Here is a 7,354-nt window from a genome sequence, read left to right on the forward strand (position 1 = left end):
TCTTCGATGAAGAGGACCATCCTGACCGCACCATCGTGGTAGGATGCTTGCCGTTGTTGGTTTCACCAACAATCCGCAACCTCAAAGTCACAAAGATGTTGCTTGACGGCGGGACCGGGTTGAACCTGATTTCCCCGAAGGTCATCAGCAAGCTTCAGATAGCAGAGGAAGAACTCAAGGTCACGAGCACTTTTCAAGGAATTAACCCCGGTGGGAGTCATCCTGAGGGAAAGATCACGTTGCCAGTGACATTTCGAGGGGAGTTGAACTATCAGACTGAGAAGGTTGTGTTTCATTTGGTCAACCTCCCTCTACCATACAATGGAATCCTTGGACGCCCAGCTCTAACAAAGTTCATCGTGGCATCCCACTATGCCTACAACACTTTGAAGATGCCAGGGCCGGTAGGAGTCATTTCCATTCCATCAAACGAGAAGGACGCAATTTTTTTCGTGGATAAGATGTACTCGGACGCAGTCGTGGCATAGGCCGTGGCAGCTGCAGTTCCCACCAAGGAAACAAGAAGGATAGCAGGGACACCAGCAAGGAATCCGAGAAGCGTACCTCTTCAGAGTACGCTATGCCCGCTGATGACTTGGCAGAGAGTTCCAACAGCAAGAGATCCAAGGCTGCCGCACCACATGTGGAAAAGGTCCCGACAGGACTGGCTGGCGTTGATGGTACCTTTACTATCAGCGCCACCATTGATGACAAATAGGAAAGCAATCTCTTTACCTTCCCACGGGCGAATGTTGATGTGTTTGCTTGGCAACCATGTAATATCCCCGGTGTTCCCAGGGAGGTAATCGAGCGCCACCTTGTTGTCTACCCACATGCCCGACCCGTCAAGCTGAAGGTTCGGACGCAAGCTTTGGAACAACAACAATTCATTGCAAAAGACATCAAGAAACATGAGGCAACTAGTTTGGTCAGAGGAGTACCACATCCAGCATGGTTAGCAAATCCAGTGGTCATATGCAAGGCTAATGGAAAATGGAGGCTTTGTATAGATTTCATAGATCTCAACAAGGCTTTCCTAAAGGACCCATTTCCCTTCCACACATTGACCATATTGTGGAATCACCTTCAGGTTTTGATTTTCTCTCTTTTCTGGATGCATACTCTGGATATCATCAGATCTTCATGTCCAAGGAAGATGAAGAGAAGACTTCATTCATCACCCCATGTGCCACATACTGCTTCGTGTGCATGCCTTTCGGGTTAAAGAGTGTCGGGTCCACTTTTGCCAGAGCAGTCCAGATTGGTTTTGAGTCACAATTGTATAGGAACATTGAGGCTTATATGGATGATATTGTGATCAAGACCAAGGAAAGGTCAACCCTCATTCAGGACTTGGAAGAGACATTTGCTAATCTGTGCAAGATTAACTTGAAGCTAAACTCGGAGAAGTGTGTGTTTGGCGTTCCCTTCGGCAAGCTACTTGGGTTCTTTGTGTCCCATCGTGGGATAGAAACCAACCCCGATAAGATCAAGGCTATCAAGCAGATTCAGGCACCCAGGTAAGTTAAAGATGTGAGGCGTTTGACAGGATGCGTTGCTGCACTTAGTATGTTCATCTCCAAGTCTGCTGAGAGTGCCTTGCCATTCTTCAAAATTTTGAAGAAGGTAGGGCCCATGAAGTGGACTCCAGAAGCAGATGCAGCACTATAAGACTTGAAGGCCTACTAGTCCTCTGTGCCCATTTTGGTTGCTACCAAACCACAAGAGTCATTGTTGGTGTCAAAACCGGCGGATCTCGGGTAGGGGGTCCCGAACTGTGCGTCTAAGGCGGATGGTAACAGGAGGCAGGGGACACGATGTTTTACCCAGGTTCGGGCCCTCTTGATGGAGGTAAAACCCTACGTCCTGCTTGATTGTTCTTGATAATATGAGTAGTACAAGAGTAGATCTACCACGAGATCAGAGAGGCTAATCCCTAGAAGCTAGCCTATGGTATGATTGTATGTTTTCCTACGGACTAAAACCCTCCGGCTTATATAGACACCGGAGGAGGCTAGGGTTACACAAGGTCGGTTACAAAGGAGGAGATATGCGTATCCGTATTGGCTAGCTTCCCATCCACGCCAAGTAGAGTCCCATCCGGACACGGGACGAAGTCTTCAATCTTGTATCTTCATAGTCCACTAGTCCGGCCAAAGAATATAGTCCGGCTGTCCGGATACCCCCTAATCCAGGACTCCCTCAGTAGCCCCTGAACCAGGCTTCAATGACGATGAGTTCGGCGCGTAGATTGTCTTCGGCATTGCAAGGAGGGTTCCTCCTCCGAATACTTCATAGAAGATTTTGAACACGAGGATCGTGTCCGGCTCTGCAAAACAAGTTCCACATACCACCATAGAGGGAATAATATTTCCACAAATCTAATCTGCTGACACGTTTTGGTGGCATGACATCACGCCACGGCCCAGTAATTATTTGAACCATTTTTCTTTAACCAGCCCCGCACACAACGCGAGGCAGTTTCTTGACACGTCTTGTCAAAGCAGAGATCGTGTTCCCCTTATCATGGGATTCTCATCAATACAAACATGGGTAACCCAACCGTGCCTGTTGGTATGACTCCTAGATCTTAGGTAAGTCTCGAACGGCCACGAGGAGGACGCCTGATATTCATCCCCTTTATAAAGGGACAAGGCTTTTTCTTTTTTCCCTCCCGTGCTCAATCGAATCCTTCCCGCGCCTCGAGTTCTAACACCCAAATCCCAGGTCAGGTGCTTCGGATCTTCAATCATGTCCGGATCCAGCCATCAAGGGCGGTGGACGCCTTCCTCCGTCACGGAGGAGGACATCAAGAAGTTGAGGGAGGCTAGATATCTGACCGCCGAAATTTCGCATAGGCTGCCCGCCCGAGGGCAGGTCGTCCCTACTCCCGAACCCAACGAGAGCGTTGTGTTCATATCCCACTTCCTCCGAGGACTAGGCCTCGCTCTGGATCCCTTTGTTAGGGGTCTTATGTTCTATTATGGGCTGGATTTTCAAGATCTGGCCCCGGATTCCCTTCTTCACATCTCGTCATTTATTGTCGTCTGTGAGGCCTTCCTCCGCATTACCCCTCACTTCGTCCTGTGGCTCAAGACCTACAATGTGAAGCCGAAGATGGTCGAGGGGCAGTACGTAGCGTGTGGAGGTGCTCTAATATGCAAAATTGTTGACGCTCCATGGCCAAAGGGTTCCTTTCCAGAGGTGTCCGGATTGTGAAAACGGGAGTGGTTTTATGTCACAGCTCCCCGAAATGCCAAGTGGGTAGCTGCCCCCGCCTTTTGCTTGGGCCGTCCACCACAACTGATGTCATGGATCAGCAGGGGGCTGAGCTGGGTTCCAGCCAAGGACGTGCCAATACTGCAGAGCCGTATCCGAGATCTCTTCGAGGGAGACTTCAGTCTTGTTATGGTAATACAAGTCATGTTGGTTCATCGAGTCCAGCCTTGCAAATGCCGGCCCCTCCGCATGTGGGAATTCAACCCCAGAAGGACCGCGCAATATCCAGAATGTCCTTGGCATGACGCATGAGGAGGTGTGCAAATCGTTCTTCGGACCCCAAATAGAGTGTCCGGAAACTACCGAGGACGTGGGCCTGAGATGCAACCGCCTTGCTGCCCAAGTAAGTAATCCCATGGCCGAACACACTGTCCTTTATTTATCATGACATCATTCTGAAGAATCGCTCTTTGACTAGGACTGGGTAACAAAGGCGAAGATGATCCGGTGTTCGGCCCCCCTTCCTGAAGGCTTGGACAATCCGGTGCTGGAAAAGATGCTCGAGCCAGCACCTTGTCTAGTTCCCTCAAAGGAACATGAAGGGGGAATAAAGAGGGCGAAAGCGGGACTCCATCGCTACCTATTCCAATCGAGGGAATGAGCGCCTCCGCGAGGGAGGATAACCAAGGGGAAGAGGACTACCTCTGAAGATCCGGAAACTAAGGTTTCCAAATGGGAGAAGAAATCTCCGCCAGAGGGTCCTGCCTCAGAGGGTATTCTTGCGGCACAATGTCCGCGCAGGGATTAGCCCTCAACCGAGCTGTAAGTAATCAAAAAGTACTTAATAGTGAAGATATCCTACCTTACTTCTGAAGACAATAACCGATGCTTGTAAATTGTAGTTCACATCGCAGCCTTTCTCGACAGAGTTCATCTTCGGGGGATCTTCTTCTGGAGATGATGGAGAGAGAAACGCCTCCCCGGACTCCCCAGCTCAAGAAGCGGGTGACCTTGAAGTGTCGTCGCGAAGGGTATCTCCGGATCCGAAATCGATAGAGGATAACCCTTTGGCTGCCCGGCATCCCCAGTATCTAGCTCCTGAGGAGAGCGACAGCAAGGGTTCATACTGTGTGCGGTCGGATGCACTGAAGGATCTTTTGGGGAAAGCTGCCGTCTCGGAAGCGCATCGTACGCTAATGGGTACGGTAATTGAAAGGATTTTATCTGCTAAAAGTGGTTTGCACGAAGCTTTTATGTGTCTGCTGAAAGGCTTCGAGGTACGTAAAATAATGTATGCCTTTAATAGTACCGCATATGTTAGGTATGCCCATGCAGATAGTAGCCCCTGAGACTCTGGTTGTCGTCGAGAACGGCGGCAAACTGAGGATCATAGTCCCAGGTAATAACGAAACCGCCTTTATGTGAAGGTGGTTGAAGCTCCGGTGGCTAGCCAGACTGATGGGTTTGCCGAACTAAAGCGGCAACTGGATGCGGCAGATGCCGACGTCGTGCTTGTCAACAAGCGGCTTGACGAGGCACAGGGTGAGTGATTTTTCTGGTGATCGTCACATAATAAGAGCAGCATGATGCCAGTATCTTTAATATGTTGTGACTGCAAATGGAGCGTCCACCGTGGAGACCCTTCCGGCGGAGCTTGCCCGAGCCAAGGAGCAAGCAAGGAGTAGCAATGCGGCCTCTTTACAGGCGACCGAAGAGTTAAGGGCCGAACAGGCCGCACATCGCGAGAGCAAAGAAAAAATTGCCAAGATGGCCATGGAGTTAAAAGAAGCTGCTGACCATTACCGGCTTCTTGAAGAGGAAAACCAGGCGAAGGTGACGGACCTGGAGAAGGCTCGGGTGGCTGCCAAGGAAGCCCGCTCCAAAATTAGAGCGACGAAGGGGGAGCTGAATCAAGCTGCAAATATCATGTCTGGGAAGCCCTTCTTGTTGCGGACTAAGTTCGGAGATCCTAGGTATGCTCCTCTGGACCGACTATGGAGTTCTGCGGACGCGTACATGGATTTGGCTGTAAGTGCTGCTGATGCAGCCGAGTACTTCAAGGATCAGAAAGGTCCCGAAGTGGAAAAGCTGTTCTGGTCATAGTTTCACGCTCGAGTCTGTCCGCTGCTGCTAAATGAGTGATTGACCGGTTGGGCCGAGCTCCATAGGTTCTCCGGAGTTGCCATGAGGTCCATTGTGGATCACCTGTGGCCGGGAGGGCCAAGGCCGAGTAGATACTTTAGCTTAGTGCAACAATTCCTTGAAGCTGTGCCACGCATCGATGCTGTAAAGAGGTCGGTGTGCATAGAAGGCTCGCGGATGGCCCTTGCCCGTGTCAAAACATACTGGGCGGAGATGGATGCCACCATTGTTGTGGCGCAGGGTTCGGCCATAGGCCGAGTGGCTGCCGAGCACTATTTTGAAGAAGTTCATGAAGGCGCTCGTTCGATAGAGGCCCAGTGCTCGAAGAATATTATGTTTGAGTGACATGTATTCCCATTGTAAAAACAATGTTTTATTGAGTTTATCAAGGCTATATTTATACTTTTGCCCGAAAGTACTATGGTGCCTCCTGTGCGGACGTGTATGTATATATGTATATAACCTGAAAGATGGCAGTCGTCGGCTTCAGCCCCCACGCATATAATGCGGGGGTGTTCGTAGAAGACGCAATTTCACACTTGATCCAGCATCTTGGTCCATTAAGGAGGTGATAGCGCAACGAACTAGGAAACCGGACTATAATGCTTTAACACTTTCACTTATGCAGAGGAGTTTGACAGTGGGGCTACTATATAGCCCCTGGTGGCTGCGCGCTCATCCGGATTTGGGGCGCGTACAAGCCTGGCCGGGAAATGACCATTCATTAAGGTGGAGGAATCCAGAAGATTCCGCTAGGTCATCGAGTGGTTGACAAGTCTCACGCTATATCATGAGAGTCAGTTTTCGGCTTTCTCTACTGAGGTGCTCGTCCGGATGAACCAGTGCACAATCGCAGTAGTTCTCCTGGTGCTGCCCTAGCCGATAGAGCGGAACATAAGTCAGCAAAACACAGGAGCCGGGCAAACCCAACATTTGACCAAAGACATGATTCAGAGCTGATGCATATAAGGCCAAACTCGCGACGCCGAACACTCCCTATGGTATTCGGACTTTATGATGTAAACCGGGCCTAAACAATGCCCTTTGTAATAAGCCCCTGGTGTCCAGGTATGTGCAATATTCTGACATGGCCACATGCCAAGACGTCAACATCCTTCTTAATTGTACTGAGAGTCCGAGGGATGTGTATCAACAAGAGACAGTAAAAAAGGTTTACACGTGGTCTTAATCTAAAAAGAATCCTTGGAACGGGTCCCTGCTACATGTCTGCGCCTGTGTCTCCATTGTGCCGTATTCTGAACGGGTGTAGCATGATGGTCATCTGAAAAAGAAAGGAACTTAATTGAAAAGTTGTCATGCAAAAGGTAGGTTATACTAAATAAACCATGTACAGTTAAAAATGAGTAAAGTTGAGCCTAATTGCCACTTGTTTGCGTGCGTTGAGCCCCTTGTATTGTAATAGGGGTATAGCAATCAAACCTGTATCAATTACATATAGCTACGCCGGACTCGTCCAGCCGAGTCCATGGTATTAACAACCTGTCAGATGCTTTAGTTGGTGAGGCCGTTTAGTGTGCGGCTGCCAAGGCAGCCGCACGGTCTTTCCCACGCAAGGAGCGCTCAATACTTCCATTTACTGTAATGATTCCACATGGACCGGGCATCTTAAGCATGAGAGAAGTGTAATGCGGTATTGCGTTAAAGCGAGCAAAAGCTTCGCGTCCGAGTAGTGCTTGATAGCCACTTTGGAACAGAGCGATGTGGAACGTTAAATTTTCGCTGCGGAAGTTATCGGGAAAGCCGAATATAACCTCTATTAGCAGGGAGCCCGTGCAATGGGCCTCTGGGCTTGGCGTTACTCCTTTAAAGGTAGTATTGATGCGGCTAATTTTTGTTGGGTCTATCCCCATTTTGCAGACTGTGTCATGATATATCAGGTTTAAACTGCTGTCGCCGTCCATCAGGACTCGTGTGAAGTGGTATTCGTAAATTATTGGGTCTAATACCAAGGCAGCCCATCCTGCCAGATATT

The sequence above is a fragment of the Triticum aestivum genome, chromosome 5A (genome assembly GCF_018294505.1).
Source record: "Triticum aestivum cultivar Chinese Spring chromosome 5A, IWGSC CS RefSeq v2.1, whole genome shotgun sequence".
NCBI lineage: Eukaryota > Viridiplantae > Streptophyta > Magnoliopsida > Poales > Poaceae > Triticum > Triticum aestivum.